At 38.5% G+C, this 19115-nt stretch overlaps 1 protein-coding gene across 16 annotated transcripts in view; it reads left to right on the top strand.

The window, feature by feature from the left end:
- NFIA (nuclear factor I A) overlaps positions 1–19115 on the top strand; it is a 607688-nt gene that overhangs the window by 343882 nt on the left and 244691 nt on the right. The window lies entirely within an intron of this gene.

Here is a 19115-nt window from a genome sequence, read left to right as displayed (position 1 = left end):
GTTGGCCAGACTGGTCTCAAACTCCTGACCTTGTGATCCACTCACGTCCGCCACTCAAAGTGCTGGGATTACAAGCTTGAGCCACCGCACCCAGCCACTACTTTGGTTCTTAATAGTGAAAGATTTATATCTCAAAAACACTCTATGTAAAGAAGGATTCAAATATGATTCTCTTAATATTGCATGGTTTGGCTAAGAAACCTTGTTGTTATTCAACTTACTGTGCGTCGAGGGCTTGCTTAGAAACAGCAGACGTAGGCCTGGCATGGTGGCTCATGCCTGTAGTCCCAGCACTTTGGGAGGCTGAGGCAGGCAGATCGCCAGGTCAGGAGTTCAAGACCAGCCTAGCCAACATAGTGAAACCCTGTCTCTACTAAAAATACAAAAAATTAGCTGGGCGTGGTGGTGGGTGCCAGTAATTCCAGCTACTTGGGAGGCTGAAACAGAAGAATCGCTTGAACCTGAGAGGTGGAGGTTGCAGTCAGCCAAGATCATGCCGTTGCACTCCAGCCTGGGTGACAAGAGTGAAACTACGCCTCAAAAAAAAAAAAAAAAAAAACAGCAGTTATAGATAAACTATTCCCACTTCAAGTAGAGTAAACAGGCAAAGTGGGGCAAGAAAGAGCAGATGAAAAAGCCACAAGGCAATTCATTAACCCATTTTAAGACATTTTCAGGCAACCTGTAAAGCTTCAAAGGTCAGACTGACCAACATTTAATTCATCACAGAAAAAAATTCTGGGAGAAGAAAAAAGAAAACTTGACCTTTACAGTTTAACAAGTTTTCTTAAAATGTCTTTATTCAATCTTGATACAGTTCTTTGCTAACATGATTCATCTTCCAATCTATGCAAATCAGACTTTTAAATCATACTTGGTTTTATATAAGGGCTTCCTTCTGATTGACTTGGGAGCAGGTAATACAGAGCTCTTGATGGCAGTGTGTTGATGTGTGTTCTGTTATGGTGACAGGGAGAGCACCCCCTGCAAGGGTGATTTACTGTGAAAGTCCTAGGGTCTTTGACTGAGAAGTCACCAAAAATCAATGGCTGTATTGTTTTGAATGTTATCTGGGCTTGCAACTGAGAATAGGACCTGGGGGTTTTACTCTTTTTATTCCTTTTCATTCGTTCTTCACTCTCTATCTGAATTGCAGTCGTGGTCCTCTGGCAGGCAGCGTCTGTATGCGACCGGAAGGCAGTGCTGAATAGTGGGGTGATGTTGGCAGAGCACTCTCCAGGCATGCTAGCACCTAGCGCACAAGCAGAGAACTTTGCTTCTGCCAACTGTGATTTCAGAACCCAGGTCTGTTCCTGAACCTGGATGCCCAGCTGTCAGTGTGTCGCCATATGTCACCAGCACATGGCACCCTAATTAAAATTTCAAATTGCGTGCATTTGTGTTTGCTGGCTGGCTTGCTTAAAAGGCAGAGACCTCACCACCCCGGCTTGCCCCCCTCCTTCATCACTCTAAAGTATTATGTTTGCCATCCTTAGGAATGGGTTGGAAAAGGGCCTTTGCCCACTAAAAAATCATCACTCTCCAATTCTCTCACCTCCCATTTTGAAATAAGAATAGTCCTTATTTTAAGGAAGAAGAAGTGGTGTGAAGAAATGTGGCTGGTACCCTTCACCAGAATTCTGAAGACCAGAAATGTGGTTCCCGTGTTTCCAGTGGTTCATACAGACTACTCGTCAGTGCCGTCCTCTCTTTATGATTATGTTTAGCTCTGTTTATGTTTGCATTTGAAATTTTAAAATAGGATTAGACTGAGCATTCCTGAGAAACAGTAACAACAACATGTAATGAAGTAGGTCCCTTTGTACAAAGCAAAAAAGACATGCTGCTGGTTGAGGATATCTGTTAATAGCTACCATTTATTGATCATTTACAAAATGCTAAGGAAAAATGCAAATCAATTTACCTGTGTTGCCTCATTTGATTCTCATGCCACCTCTATTCTGTGGCAACTGTTAACGCCCTCATTTTAGAGATGAGTATACCATGGCTTATGTACCATGTTCAGTCTTATGTACCATATCTTATGAGTAGTAGACATGAAATTTGAACTCTGATCCATTTGACTCAAGATTGTATATACTACATTGCTTCCTTCCTGGGAAGAAAATGCAAGTTTTTTTCTGGTTCCTTCTGATCCTAGCTTCATAGATATGTGGTATACTTCCAAGTGTGTATACTTTTCCACGTATGTTAAGTTTTGGTGATTTTTAAAAAAAGGTTGAGTGGCCAAGTACAGTGGTTCATGCCTGCAATCCTAGCACTTTGGGAGGCCGAGGTGGGTGGGTCATTTGAGATCAGGAGTTCGAGACCAGCCTGGGCAACATGGTGAAATCCCATCTCTACTAAAAATACAAAAATTAGCTGGGTGTGGTTGTGTGCTCCTGTAATCGCAGCTACTCAGGAGGCTGAGGCAGGAGAATCACTTGAAGCCAGGAGGCAGTTAGCCAAAATTGCACCACTGCACTCCAGCCTGCGTGACAGAGAGAGACTCCAGCTCCAACTCTCTCTCTATATATATATAGAGAGAGAGCACGCACACGCTAGAATTATGCAATTCCCTATTGACCCTTAGTCACCATTTGCAGTGATGACAAACTGGGGTATTTTGAATGACAGCAGGAGGCAGAGCAGTCATTAGCAGCATGGACTCTGGAGTCCAGTTGCTGCTTTAGCTCTCAGCTCCCGTTTGACTAGCGTCGTGATCTTGTACCAATCACTTGACCGCTCAGTGCCTCAGTTTCCTCATCTGTATGGGATAATAATATTATGAGTTAATCCACGTAGGACACGTAGAATCTTCCTCCTGGAACATTGAAAGTACCCATTAGAGGTTAGCTAAAATTAATCATCACATTTTAGACTTCACACAGAAAAAAAAGAAATTAAGAAAGATTGATCCATTCTTTAGAAAATTCTGATACTAAACACTGGCCTTTATATAGCATCTGATTAATTAAAGTGAGTCACTCTCTTGATTTGATCTGCCAGTCAACAATTGCTGATGGAGCTTCTGCTATAAAATGATGTATACATTCCCCAAAATAAAAAACAGTATCATAAACTTTACAGAGGTACCAGTCATGTTGGATAGACAAGACATATCTGCTTAGGTTCCACAAGTGCTCTAGAGTTGTTTACCTATTCAGTCCAGTGAATTATCACAACCACATAACTAAATATGTATTCATCCCCAAGTAATGACAGAAAAGATGAAGAAAAGCTAAACAAACCAAAAAACCTCCAGAAATTTTAATAATGTGTGTAATGCTAATAATATTTCTAACTATGATAATAGCAGTAATAGAAGGTAGTAGTGCTCATTTAAGTGGCTTCTCTTATGGCTGTAGACAAGTTATTTACATACTTAGCAAAGTTATGAAATTCTGTCATCTATAATCTTTTCAAGTATGAACGATTCCTTCCTTATAAAACTCCCATTTATTCTGTAGGGTTGCTGAAACACAGCAAAGTGTGAAAGGGAAAACAATGACTCCCTCTATATTTTATTTAAAAATAGAGAATTCTGATGGGAATTTGCAATACAAGCCAAGATATATAGTAAGATCTCACATACTTTCTCAGATTTGGCTTTTTTGTTGTTGTTGTTACCTTAAGTATCACATGAAAGTATACCCTGATAGTGTAAAGAATCAGTATCTTTTACCCTATCAATGGAAAATATAATAATTGTTGATACTTTTATGAGTCATTGTACTAATTTTAATCAACACATCCCCTCCTCTATAGCACACTGCCTTGAAATAAAACTGGCTAATAAATATCAACTGACCTGTTTTCTGTTTTTTCACTGAACTTTAAAATGTAATTCTTTTTCTGGTGCTCAAAGAGATACATTTGTTTGAGTCCTTGTGTATTTTATGTATCACATTAAGAAAATTATAAAGAACTTGAAAGCTTAAGGCAAACTTAAAAAAGTGTTTTGTCAGGTTAGATTTCTCTCTCCTTTGAATTAAAAAAAAAAAAAAGGAAGGAAGGAAAAGGGAATAAGGGGGAAGGAGGAAGGGGTGGGGGCCATTAGATAGGTAGTAAAAGCCTGTTTAATGTAACATCAGTTGTGGAGAAAATATTAGGTACAATTACATAAGGATTGCATGAGAGGGAGCACCTTGAGAAGCATAATTTAATTAGAATGAATTTATGAGCGAGAGGTCCTGAGCTATTAGACAAAGCGAAGGCAGTGGTGGTGTGCTCTCCTTTCACGAGAGCATTTTAATGAGTTTCTATACAAAGTATTTCAGGTAAAAGATGTATAGCAAGTGTGAATAGAAATGTAGTTCCAAATAAAAACTGTCAAATAGCTCTAGTAGCAATTTCTGGGCTAAGAGTATTTAATAAAGTATGCTGACATTGTTATTTATTAATGATGATTTTATTGAACAACTATCATATGTAAGAAAATCTTAAAAAAAAAAACCCTCAGATTCCAATGTGTTCTTTAACTTGCCATTAAAAATTGAACTGCAGGGCTGGCCTTGCTTGACTTCCAATTTGGGCAGGTGTTAGATAGTGACTTATATAACATTGCAAACTCATCGATTGCCATGATATTCCAGAAGGATAGGTGCCAATGATAACTTAAGATTGAGATTTCACCTTTATGGCTTGCTTCCTATTTCTGGTAAGAGGGAATTAAAGCATTATCTTCCTGTAGTGTAATTATGGTCATAAACTTGATTAGAGTTCTTTAAATAAAACCCAACTAGGTAAAAAGGCAGGAAAACACTGTGGTGAATTTTGGGGAAGGAGGATGGAATACAGGCATGACCTTCACCTTGGTCAAGATATGTTCCCTAAGACTCTGGGAAGTCTTGTATATATAAGATTCATATGGCAGGGTTTCTAAAAAGTTGACAAGAGAGTACATCCTTGTTTAAGGATTTATTTGTATATGATCCTCGCAAGGTACATTTTTGAGATTTATTGCAAATAATTCTGTTATTCCTTTCCTAGATATTCTGACATGCCAGGTGGTTAAAGAAGGATGATACATACCAGGTCTATAGAAATATCATAAATTATTACACAGTAATATAAGTATTTTTGTCATCCATGACTAAGTTTTAAAATGGCAAAGTTTTAAATATCTGTAAAGTCTATGCGCAGTTGTTACTGATTATTGTGGCAATAATGCGTAAAGATCATGTCTTTTGTTTTATTTTCCACCCTTACGTTTTATTTATAAAACAAAAAATTGTATTTGCACAGGAGGAGAATTAGCAGGGTGTAAAATAAAAATGAAAGACCCCAATGGGGAGAATATTTTAAATGTCTTGCAGGGAGTGGAAGAAAGCTTTGCTTAAAAATTTCACCATATGCTAACTATATACAGCACTTCAAGTTTATTTATTGTTAAAGCCTCATGTAAATCACGTCATTCTGAAAATCATGGAAACTGCACATTTGTGCATTAAACTATGTAAACAACAAAAACTGGTCATCCATCCAATTGTTGCTTCACTTATTTTGAATTATAGTGCAATTTTGTGGAGGGTGAAATGGGGATTACACAATATAGCGATTTCCTGTTAACACCTACATTTTTGCTGATCAAGCAAGGTCTGTTGGCGTGAGAGCTTAACCTTTATTTTATTTCAAAATGTGTTTTTTATTCCGAGTTCCGTTGGTGTCCATGGTTTCACTTTTCTCCATGAGCCACATGTTAAAGCTTGCCCTGACTAAATGAAGGAGTTAAGCAGTGGGATAGACATTGTAGGCAGGCGAAACTGGAATAAGCCCCAGAATCTTTTGAACCTATCAGTAATATTACTAACAGGGAGAAAGTATAAAAGTGAACGCTTCAAGTGCTCAAGTGTACGTGTCAAAATTAAAGCACAAGTTCCATGGGACGGCTTACCACCCTCCCTTATTTATGAAACAGAAGTATCTTGTGAACCTGCTGTGCCCTCCTCCCACTTTTCTATGCCTGTTCTTCTACCTGGGTTGCCTGGTTCTTGCTCTGCCTGTTGAAACCCTGCTCACCCTTCAGGCTGCCTCAAATCTTTTGTGGAAGAAGGTAGGGAACACATATCTCTTCTTTTGTCCAGCCTCCCTTGATTAGCCTTCTTCCTCTCCCTTCTACCCATTGCACATGGTTTCTGTTGCCATGTAGTGGTGAAATCTGGTTTACATTGTAGTTGTTTGTGTGTAAGGAGGTCTCCTACACTGGGCTGTGTTTTCTTGAACACTGGAATGGTGTTTTCTTAGTGCTTGTGATGTTCTTTGTGACAGTGGATGCCCTATAACTTTTGTTTAGACTGAATTAAAGAAGAAAATGAAAGAAAGCGACTTTAATAGGAGGTGGCCTTCAAGTGATAAAGATACATTGAGAGAACTCTGTACATCCCCAAGATCATGGCCAATTGCCAGGCTCCATTTGGACTATGTGAGAGCTTAACCTCATATTTCAGGGCAGATATTTAGGTGTGTGTACATGAGCTGTGGTTGGTGAATACTCATTTTTGACCAAAGAAGATAGTGGTTTGTTTTCCAGGTGTTGCTGTGACTTCTGTTTCTGTAAATTCTGTGGGATGTATTTTGCCACCAACTGTCTAGCAGTTTATGAAATGAACTGGACGGGGGCCTTTCTGCATCCACGTTGCTCTCATTAAGTGCCCCCGCTTTTCCTGTGGGCCTCTTGAAGTGGGTCTAGTTTAGAACTTCTGATATGGTCTTAAGATCTTTGTTGTCTTAGGCATAGGCTCAAAGGAATTAAACTTGGGTTTTTAATTAGTGAACTTGAGCCAGTTAGCTGGTGGACTGGATGTTATTCAGGCATAAACTGATTCCTATGTAGTTTCTAGAAGGTTGGCCTGGGCCACAGAACTTTCTATAGAATATCTCATCCCTATAGAATATCTCATCCATGCATCTATTTGGATTTAGACATGGATGTAAATGACCGTAAAGGTAGTACCTAATGTAAGATGCAGCAGGAGGATCCTATCTTTTTTTTTTTTTTTTTTTTTTTTTTTTTTTAAACAGCCTTTTCTGTGCAATCCTGGATGGTTACGTGAGTTCCATTTTATTTGTATCTATATTCCTTATAAAGACAAAGCAGCAAAAATGCACTAAATTTGATTTAATTTCTAGCTGTGTGTATTTGTATTACATCTGCCTTAGTCGACCTTCTGCCCCTACTTGGGTTGATGTGGTTACTGAAGATAGTGAGGCTATCTGGAGATTGGATATTGACCTTCACTAGTAGAACAAACTCAGCTGTTCTTACCTACCAGGGATGGTGAGTTGAAGACACCTGTAGCCTATGATTAGTTTATTGTGTGAGCGTTTTTCTGACATATGCTTGGTGATATTGAAAACATTTAGGTAGAGCTTTTTTCTCTAAAAACCTGCTCATTCATTTACTCCGTGACTACTTGGCACCCACCATTCTAGGCACTGGAATTGTATTCTGTTGGCTCAAACGTACTTTACTTTGTTGAGAGGGTTTAGCATAGGACTAGGAAGATGCTAGGATACACTGATGGATTTAAATCTCATTGCCAATATAAATTCATTTTCACTGTCAATTCAATTAGGTCCTTAATGGCTATCCTACCAGGTAATAGTATTATTATCTATCTCCATTTTACAAGTGAGGAAACTGAAGCACAAAGAAGTGGATCAGTTTATCGAAAGCCGTACTGCTAGGATACTTTATAGAAATGGGATTTGAACCAAGGTCGTCTTAACCCCGAGTCTCTACTCTTAATATTATACTAAGTTGCCTGAGAATTTTAGCAAGACTTAGCCTAAATGATGTAGAGCATCTCAATTTCTGTGCAAGTCCATTTAACAGATTTTCTTGATTCAAGAGATGTTTCATCATAACTCAGTTGTCTTAGCGCTTGTATAAAAAGTTAGCTCTCAGAGACAGGGCTTTCTCATAGGCATAGCATAGCAGTAATTATGTCAAAATAGAGAAACTTTTAGAATCAAGCAAATCTGGTGCTCCTGGCTGTGGCCTAGCACTGGGTCCAGCGTCTTCATTTTTAACCCATTTATACTGGAGGTTGCAATTTTGTGAATTTTTGCAGTCAGACCTTGGCGATGATCTTGAGCAGTAGGATATAAATAACTCCCACATGCTTAGTGTTACAATAATGGAACACTAGGCATAAATAGGTTAAAAGGTGAAAGTAGGAAGTCAGAAAGTTGTGAGACTGGGCAGAGTTCATACACTTGGTTATCCAAAGAGACAGGACCAGAGAGGTTTGTTGAATTGAACTGATGAGAACTTCAATGGGCTCGTGTTTATTCCAGTCAGTGTTTCAGCGTTGACACAGGTCACCATGTTTTACCTTGATTCACAGTTCCATAGTAGTCAGCAAATGCCCTACACTGAGGTTTTACTTTTTTTGTTTTGCAGCCTTTTTTGTTTTGAGAGAGGGTCTTGCTCGCTCTGTCACCCATGCTGGAGTGCAGTGATGCAGTCATGGCTCACTGCACCCTGACCTCCCTGGCTCAAGTGATCCTCCCTCCTCAGCCTCCTGAGTACCTGGTACCACAGGTGTGCACCAGTTAATTTTTTTATACCCAACTAATGTTTTTAAAATTATTTTTTGTCTCCCTATATTGCTCAGGCTTATTTTGCAGACATGTTTAAGACATATGATTTTTGTTATATAAGACTTTTTGTTATAAAAATTTTGTTATATAAGACATTTTTAAGACATAAAATTTTGTAATATAAGGCCTTTCCTGGTTGAAAAGTGTTTCATTTATCCATGTTTTGTATTCGTATGGAATCAGTGTTTTTGCCAGCACACTGAATCTTGTCAGATTGGATGCAGAGTTTCTTTCTGCGACGCTCTTACTGTTTGGTAACAACCTTTTCTCAGGAAGAGAAGCTACAGATACTACCTTGGCTGCTAACAAGTTTTCAGATTAGACCAGTTTCACTGTGTTGACTAGGGAAGAAAACTGGTTGAACTTCCATGGGCTTTAAACTGAAACCAGTGACTGGCATTTTATCTCTTTTGGACCTGAGCATGATTAGAAGTCAGTCTGCAGATTTTCTTTCACCAGCATTGATAATTCTTGTCAGTGTGACCTCAGACACATACTGCCTTCTTTGCTGTGCATCCTCTGACCAGGTGGAATTTCTTCTGTTTTATATGCCACGTTGCATTTTAAAGATGCAAGGTGTAACCTAGATAAATATAAATTCATTGGATGCTACCTTTGGAAAAGAGCTGAGGATTCTCTTAGAGCTGTTCTTTTCCTCTTTTGCTTTCAGAATTGTTATTTTCTGCTCAGGGTTGCCCTCCCAAACCTATCTCATGGCAGCACACACACACATACAGTCACATTGAAACACACCATTGTACTGTTATTTGCAAAGTTTTGCATATTTGGGACCAACATACCTGTTATTCTGAAGTGCTGTCATATGAAAGAATAAGTAAAGATACTCTTGATATCTTTTGATGTATATCTAGGACCAATGGGAGTTAGAGGACAGATAGATGTCAACTCCATGCAAAGAAAGTCATTATGACAATGAAGAAGGCCAACAGTGGACTTGTGGAGGAGCTGGGGACCCTACATCTGGGAGGGAATGGTTCTGCTGAGGTGGTTCAGAGATTTTGTAGCTGCGATGGGTGAGAAAATTAGATGAGAAGATTGTCAAAATTTTGTACAAAATGTGCAGAATTTTGAAACAAAAATTTAGTGAATGATTGCTTTGGGGAAGAAATGATATTTTACTTTGTTTTATTTCTCTCACATTTAGACCCTCATTGGGAAATTATTTTTGAGTCATAAATAGTAGACCCATTTCACATCTATTCATATTTTCTCTCTCTCTCCATGATTTTTAGATTTAAAACAAGACCACAAGCCAACTTTAAACAGTTCATCTTTCTTCCTTTTTTATTGTTTTTTAACTTCACAGTTTTATCTCAGATAATTTGCTAATTCTAGCTACGGGTACCTTCCTCCCAGCTCCCCCAGTGTGGTAGCTGTCATTCTAAACAAACTGGGATACTCATGAGACATCTAGAGTTCAGTTGATGATAGTCCAGGGTGTGTGAGCAGTGCAGGGAAATCTGTAGCTGTGAGCACTCATCTTTGACCACAGAAGCACTGTTCAGATGTGGCCAGATGGAATTCCTATGAATCTCTCTTCTGTGAAGTGGGATTTTTGTGGCACCAACAGCAAAGCGATTCATGAATGAAAAGCCTTCTCTGGTGCTGCCATTTCCATCACTGTTTCTGTCTCCTTTTGCTTTTGTTAAGTGTAGGCCCTTTATTTATTCAGACAAAAGTTTTTCAAAGATTAGAACATACTTCCACGTTAATAACATCGCATGAGTTACCATTTTGAGGGCAATGTGTGCGTGTGTGTGGGGGTTTTGCTGAGGAAAAGGAATGAGGAGTGAAAGGAGTCTTACCGAGTTGGATGGTGGTAAGCCTTGGAAATGCACTGAACCTTTTTTTTTTTTTTTTTTTTTTTTAATGCAGCTCTTCACAAATAAGGTAAGGCACCGTCTGCAATGTGTGAATCACTTTTTAAAAAGTGAGAACTCCCAGTAGACCTGTGGTGTTGCAGGAGCAGGTCAAGTGCTTGCTTTCTTTGATATTTAGCTAAGAGATATCACTCAGGTGAACCGTTCCCTATAACTAGGTCATCCTTTGCTTTTTCCTGTTCGCAACATTATGATTGAACTCTTGTTTTTGTACACCAGTAAAATCTTGCATCTGAAAATCTTACTGCAAGCAAGTCTGTCCAGTTTTACCATTTTTTCTGCCATACTCCTTCTGAGAGCAGCTAGTTTGGAAAAGTATGGTCCCTGCCAGGCAGAGTGAGCTCAGAAGAGGACGAGGAAATAAGTAGTGGTGTAAGAGCATGAAGAGGAAAAGACTGCTCTGGTAGCTTTTCTATCTATATGTTTGTTTGGGCTTTTAGTCTTGAAAAGACCCAAATTCTCTTTCCCATCCTTTATTTCTAAATTCAGAGGGAAGCAGTTTGACATATTAGAAGCCCTGTCTTTGGAGTCAGGAAGATCCGAGTTTGAAACTGTGTGTTGTGACCTTAGACAAACTACTTCATCTTTCTGAGATCCAGTTTGCTATCTGTCCAGTAGGAATAAGAGAAGTATATCACAGGATTGTTATAAGGGTTAAATAAGACATTGCTTATGAGCCTTACACATAGTGGCTTGCTATTATTCTTGTATGAACAAGGTTGTCGTGGCATTTCTTCCTACTGTTAATTTTTACAAAATATGTCTTAAGCTTTATTATTGACTGTAGTTTAAAATTTTAATAAACATGGCTGGAGTCTAAGATGGAAGATGTTAAAAAGGGCTCCGACATGATTGGTTTCTTGGTGATTAAGTCGTAAGTAGTCAAAGATACTTGTTTTATGACACATTTAGGAGAAACTACTGAATGAAGCTCTTAACAGTAACAGCCCCTTTAATTAGAGGACCAGAGTAGAGGAGTCATTCCCAGCGCTGCCTGGGAGGAGGATGAATTTCCTGCTGCAATGGAGTAACCCTGGGCAAAGGACCCGAAAGAACTGCTGAATTAAGGAAACCTGGAAACTAAAAAACCAATAGTTTTTTGTTTTGTTTTGTTTTGGTTTTTTTCTGTCAGATATTGGTCCTGTATTCCAATGATATTAAATGGAAATGGATTTTTCAGAGGAAAAGTAATACTTGACAGAAATGCATTATCTATCAGATTTATATATTTTGCCTTAGAGAAATGCAACCTGTTCATTGTGTGAAAAGCAGTTGTTTGTATACAGATCTGCTCTTCTGGAAGCCATCAATAGCCAGCTGGGATTCAACAGTTTTCCCTTCCCCCAAATGGTTTTGTGTATTATTTATTCATTTTGTGTTGTTGTAAAATGTATTTTTCCATATAATCTCTGTGAGGGCAGGGATCATACAGCTCTCAAGGTACACATCACAGTATGCAGATAGGCCCAAAATAAACAAGCAAGCATCTTTATTTTTACAGTTTTTTTTTAATTATAAAAAGTAATACGAGGCCAGGCATTGGTGGCTCATGCCTGTAATCCCAGCACTTTGGGAGGCTGAGGCGGGTGGACCACCTGAGGTCAGAAGTTTGAGACCAATCTGGCCAACATGGTGAAACCCCATCTCTATGAAAAATACAAAAAAAAAAAAAAAATTAACCGGGAATGGTGGTGTGTGCCTGTCATCCCAGCTACTTGGAAAGGAGAGGCAAGAGAATCACTTGAACCCAGGAGGTGGAAGTTACAAGTAAGCAGAGATTGCACCACTGTACTCCAGCCTGGGCAACAGAGCAAGACTCTGTCTTAAAAAAAAATAAAAAATAAAAAGTAATATGAAATGATTATAGTTTGGAAAATGCAGAAAAATGGAAGAGAAATCATATAGAGTTTCACTGTCCAAAAATAATTAACATTAACATCTTGGTATACTTCCTTCCAGACTTTTTGTATTGGTACGGAGCTCTGTGCTAGCTATTTATGATTATGAATACAGATATGTCCTCAAAGATCTTCTCATGCTGAGCCCAGGTGTTGTAGGATGGAAACTGATGGTAGCCAGGCAGAGTGTATATAGACATAAAAACTGGGATGGCAGAATCACAGGGAAGAGTATAATACCTTTGGGTTCCTTAGCTCAGGGCTTTCTCATTGCCACAGCGGGAAATGTAGTTTTCCTCAAGTGGAATAAGATTGCAAAAGGAAGGTTGGTAAGCTCAGAAGAAATCTTCACATTGCCCCTATGATAGGTAACGAAGGTGATGGAACAACTCAATTTTGCTGTGCTATGGTATTCCTGTTTTCAGAAAAATAAAAAAATAAAAACACCACAAAAACCATTTCTTTGAACAAATTCAGGCTTTAATGTACTTTTTTCCCACAGTACATTTCTCCTAAGGGCTTAAATTATTATCACATATGGAGAAGGAGACTTAAATATGAGAGGATGGAAGATCCTTAAGCATGCACAAATTTTTGTAGCATCTATCACAGTCCTGAATTCTGAAAGACTATTTTCTATTGAGTTAGATCTTTCTTTAATAGATGCTTTCTAGAATGACCCATGCATCTCTGACAGTTCTCGTGCTGAGTCATACCTTGTTCTGTTAAATTTATCCATTATTGGACAAAGACGGGAAGAATGGATATGACATTGGGAAGTATGCAAGACTTCCACAGATCACTTGTAGAGAGGGATGATTTCATTGTAATCCTACTTCATTGGACACCTCAAACTGGCCAGTCTCATCTGTAAAGTGAACATTTTTATCCCCCCTTTCCTTGGCTCTCTTGTCTCCATCTACAGGCAACACTCAGGTGGACTTCTTTACTGAAGAGAAGAGCATAATATTCTTCTAGTTTGCCTAGCTCTTTGGCATTTAGAAAACTAGAGAAATGCATAAATTTAGCAAAGGATCAGGGCCAAAGTGATGGCTGAACTGGCATCATTTCACATTTTTCATGCTCTGTATTTATAGCAATAAATTTCAAGTAAGGAAATAGATTGCAAGGAGTATGCTGTATTAGGAAGGAAGTTTGTACACTTTCGTGGCTTGTGGGTATCTTAGTATAACCTTTTCTGGTTGAGTGAACTGTGTCATTTCAAAAGCCTGAAGATACACTGTGATGACTGCTGCCTCCAAAATGACTACATTCTAGGGGCTTTGCCCTGAATTGCATATATTAACTCAAAAAACAAACAGTACGCAGTTTTCATTGGGAAGATTACAACAGTACCATAAGTTATGTTTCTCAGTCATTGAGACCTTATGAAGCCTTAATAATATTAAGAAGATTCTGGTTCCTTGCCTTCTTTTTTTGAGTCAGCAGTTGGTCACAGTTCAGAAATGAATTACAAGTTACTATTTATTTAGTAATGATAATATTTAAGTAGTAATGATGATGATAAATAGTAACACCTTACTTTTTAAAAGATACCAAGCTAAATGCTTTCATGAATTAGCTCATTTAATTGTCTCAATAACTTTTCAGTCTTATATTTTTATCATTGCCATTTTATAGATGAAGAAAGTCAATTTTCAGAGAGCTTAAATAGCTTCTCATAGATATCTAGAGTAAATAAGAGACACCAGGAAATATTCCCCCCAGTTAAACATATTTTCTCCCACATATTCCGTCAGTTAGAGACTTGTAGAGAAGGGTGCTATTTTTCTTTTCATTTTTATTTTTTCGAGACAAAGTCTAGCTCTGTCGCCCAGGCTGGAGTTTAGTGGTACAATCTTGGCTCACTGCAACCTCTGCCTCATGGGCTGGAGCCATCCTTGCACCTCAGCCTCCCAAGTAGCTGGGACTACAGGCATTCATCACCACACCCGGATAATTTTTGTATTTTTTGTAGACACTGGGTTTTGCCATGTTGCCCAGGCTGGTCTCGAACTCGTGAACTCAAGCCATCTGCCCGCCTGGCCTCCCAAAGTGCTGGGATTGGTTGCTATTTTTCAAATGTGAGAAAACTCCTTTAGAAGTTTTAGCCTTCATGAGTCTTATACACTTAGGGTGTGAATTTAAATTAGCAAATTGGGTTGTTGGATTTGTAGTTGTAGCAGAAAGGGGTTGTTTGTGGATTTTAAAGTAGGGGTGATAGCATAGGGGTCTGCTTTTAAAAGAGGGACAAGCAAGCAAGCAGCTTTCAGTGCTTAAGGGCACAGGCAGGGCAGAACATCAAAGATAGATTCCGTCTGTGCTAACATTTCACCTTTACTCCATTGAAAATTTTCTTAGATGTCACCTTTGAGACACACTAAAGCTTATTTTTCTAGAGAATTAACAAATAAATTACATTTACTTCAAGGACAGTGTAATATTAATCTATAAGGATATTTTAGATTTTAGAAAACATGAGTTTTGAATTCTAGTTTATTATGCAGTATGGTCCATGAGCCGTGAATTGTCTTCATCTTTATGTCCAGCAGATAACGTGGTAAGGACTTCTTAAAGCTTTTTGAATAATTGGATTAATGAATAAAATTTATAAAGTTTTCTATCATCTACTGAACATCTGCTTGTGAATTTTAAAGAACCTCATTTTATATAACATTAAAAAGAAGCCGTAAAACATAGTTTTTACTAACAATTTCATTTTTGTACATTGCATTTGTCCTTATTGAAAAAACAGAACTTTGTGGTTTGAAGCATAAAAGAAAATTTACTATTCAGTATAGTTGGGACTGTATCTTCAGGCACAGACACTGCATTCAGACCTGCAGACCCCCACCCTGCTCAGTGTCTGGGTTGCAGCCCAGACTGAGGTTGAGCCAGAGGAAGAAGGAGGCCGTGTGGTTAAACCACTTGTGGATAATCGAAAGTAGACCATACTTATTTTCAATTTGGCAGCTGCATTAGCTTTTTACTAAAGTGTGCAGCTTTGCCTGGTTCTGCTAATGTTGCCTTCACACTGTGGCCTGGTCACCATCAGTGGTCTGGCAGAGATATCTGAGGAAGCTCACCATTGCTCCTCTTGACGGTTCCACTGCCCATCCCAGTATTTTCCTGAACTTTTCCTATGTTCTGTGGTATCAGGCAGTTGGGTCAATTGCAATGACTGCATCAAAAGAAGACAAAAATCAGGAAAGTGTAACCCCAAGGGCAACAATAATGAAATTTTAAATTTAAACTGACCCAAGTTTGATGTACAGAATATGAAAATGCTGTGGTTCCTCCAATGGTTTCATATGCTTTGATTCAGACCCTTAGAAGTTCCTGGTGGGCAGTTGATAATTGAGTATCAGTCTTGATGCTCCAAATTTGAATACCATTTCAGTTGGAGGCATGGTGTGCCTGATATAGATGACGTGTGAATGTTTCGATGTCAACAGGAGATGCGGGTTGTGAAGATATGTGTTCGCATGAAACAGACTGCAAGTCTAAATCTCCAAGGATGAGCTGATATATGTAACCCTGTTCATGATGGGCCTGTGTTTTTTTCATTTTCTGTTTTCCTCTCTGGCAGATGATAGATCATTTAAATCTGTACTGGCACATGGACATGGCTTCCCACCCCAACTGAACTTGAGTTAGAAGAACCTCAGCTCTGTAGTGATCTTATTTTACTGTTTTCCCAGGATAAAATGCCCTTGATACCACATACTGTATGCAGAGTATGATTGCTTGAGTATAGTTCCTTGGAAAGGACACCAGGGGTTTCATAAAGCTGTACTAAAAATCTGCTTTTCTCCCTAGCATTTACCAACAACCTTGCAATCTGATGGCTTGAAATAATGGTCAGAGTGCATGTTACCCAACTTCTCCTGGCTGCTCCTACTCTGTCACACTGCACACAGATGATGCCCGCCACCACCCCACACTCCCCGACCTCACCCACCAGTCAGACAGTTTAAGTCCTGCTGACGCACAAGGCATGTGTCGGGACGTGGTTGTACTTTTCATGAGTAGCAGGGAAGATATACTCCAGGAAGGTGGGATGCAAATTATTCAACTGTGTGACTTAAAAGCTCCAGTGAGTTTCATCGGAAGTATAGGAGTTTGAAAGTGCTCCCCAGTCAAACCCAGACCTACACAGGGTCAGCCGTGGTTGAGCTAATTTCTGCTTACACATGTGTGGAGGGTGTCATTTTCTGACTACACCTCGGCCTGAGTGGACAGCCGATTAAAAGATAGAAATTCATGGATTGTATCAAGGAGAGTGGATTCCATCTTTGTGGTCAGAAGGGGGCCCACTCTTTTGTTCTGCAAAGAGTTTATCTGGATATTCCTTGCTGGAAGTTGCTTTTCCAGTTTGGATCAAACCACTTAAGTGGAGCTCCAGCCTCAGCCCTTGCAAGTAAAAAAAGGAAAATCCTGGGAAGCCAGAATTTTGCTAATATCTTATATAGAATCTCAATGATGGGAATTGGGAGTAGAAGCCAGAGAGTGGTGTTTGGCCGATGGAAGTTAAAAGTTGTGTTAATAATAAATTACATTTATGTATCAGTTAACAGCTTGCTAAGTGTCCACATATTATTTGAGCTTCATACTTGCTTGCTGAGAAAGAACAGCTATTATTATCATTATCGTCATTACCACTTTCCATTTTATAGAAAACAAAATTGAGGCTCTGAGAATGTAAGAGATTTTCCCCAAATCATTAAACTGTGACTTCTGAATCTGGATGTATGACAAGACCTCTGTCCCCAGTCCCCTTGCTTTCACCTCTATAATATATAGTAGCTAAGCTCAGCTTTCTGAGAACTTCCCTGTCTTATGTCATATTTGACATTATAGGAGAATTGAAGATGTTTTGTAAGTACGTATTTTGTTTACTACGTCAGTAGCCCGTATAACAAACGGCACTGAAGTTTTATGCTTTGCTTGCTAAAACCAGCACCATTTGTGAAACAGGTCTTAGCTCTGAGTTACCCTTAAATGTAACTCCTTTATTATAAAATCAAATTTGCAAAGAGCTGCAGAGATCAAGGAATACACTTTTCCCACTTCCCTAATGCCAGACGGTACTATGACAGGACTTCATAGTACCACTTCTTCAACAAAATAAGTGTCTGCAGTGAAATATTTGTTAAAATGCACATTTCTCAGTGCATATATTTCTTTTAAAATGGAAAAAATAGTACCTAAACAGAAATTTTATCATTGCTTTAAAATATATTTTAATAAAGATATTAAAAAATACCTTTGATGAATTCTTCAATATTGTCAAACTGCTCAAAATGATTATACTGTTATATGAAGTCTAAAATCTTTCATACCACTTACAAGAATATTTTTGTTATATGTAACACAGTTGGAATATTCTAGTAGGACCACGTCCATGCAGTTACTGATTATGTGATGCTGTAAATTTTTGATAAGCATGTTCCAAGTTTTCCTGTTCTGAAAACAAAAGCATTAAAATCACCCACTGTTGAAGACAAAAGATCATTACTTTATTAGGAGATATCATTAGATATGTTTAGAACTAGTTAAAAAAAATTAAAAGACTGGTTAAAAAATTAGATTAACTCCACCAATAAAAATTCAGTTCCATCTGCAGCTGATTAATGTAAGGTTCTTTCCACTGATGACCACTGAATAGAAAAAACTAAAGTAAATTTCATCATCGTTGTAGAAGTGTAACTTATTCAAGTAAATGAGATAAGCCAATTTTATATCTATCAAGTTATGATTAAATAAGGATGATACGATTTGACTTATAAATGACTTCTGTTTTATATTTCCTGTGGAAATCAGCTATGAATAAACTAATGAATTGTTTATTAACTTACTTCGGTAACTTGATGAACAGAAGTATTTCAGGACTCATTTGCCCCTGTTTTATGTGACTCAGCATCAGATTCTGCCCTCTGCCCTTCTAAGGTCAGTCTGACCCAGACAGGTAAAATGAACAGGACATTAAAGTTTAGCGCATGTGGTCAGCATTCACGTACCTTGCTTTAGTTAAATAAAGTCTTGAAATGCTTGATGGCTTATTTGCCATGAACTTGATAATTCCCCACATTGCTGATGTTACCAGGTGCAAGGACAAACATTGATGGCTATGAACCTTGCATGGCGCTGATGCACTGTGATAGTCATATCTTATTGTAAACCATGTTGTAGTGGCATGGTTCTAGTTCATTTACCCATTCCCTGGGTCAGATAGTTTGGGTCATTGTTGAACATCACTGTGTTCAGTTCATGGTGCTGGGTAGTTCACGTTTCTGGAAGGGCTGTAAGTTTTGCATAGTCGTCCAGTGCTGTCATCATATCGTCTTTGCCTGGAAGATGCATCTGCATAGCTTCAATAGTTTTTAACATCTTGGGATGCCCGACCCAGTACTGTGGGTTTCAGTTTTTATCTGTCATCCCCACAAACCCCTAAATTAAAAAAAAAAATGTGAAGAATATTCAGGTGACTATAAAAATTTCAAAGTAGGCCTCTACTTCTTGCTCTGGGTAAAAGATAAATGCAGTCTCATGGTGGAACATAGGAGTTATCTCAGGTGGCTCTTGAAATGAGAATGTTTCACTGTTTCAGTTGAACTGAATAGTCAAGTTTAGTTTTTAAAAACCTGCTCAATTCAACAAAACATGATTGATTGCTCAGGTAAATTAATTGCCTCTGAGACACATGTGT

The sequence above is a fragment of the Macaca fascicularis genome, chromosome 1 (genome assembly GCF_037993035.2).
Source record: "Macaca fascicularis isolate 582-1 chromosome 1, T2T-MFA8v1.1".
Lineage (NCBI taxonomy): Eukaryota > Metazoa > Chordata > Mammalia > Primates > Cercopithecidae > Macaca > Macaca fascicularis.
The sequence above is the reverse complement of the archived record's forward strand: the minus strand, read 5'-3'. Positions and strand labels throughout refer to the sequence as shown.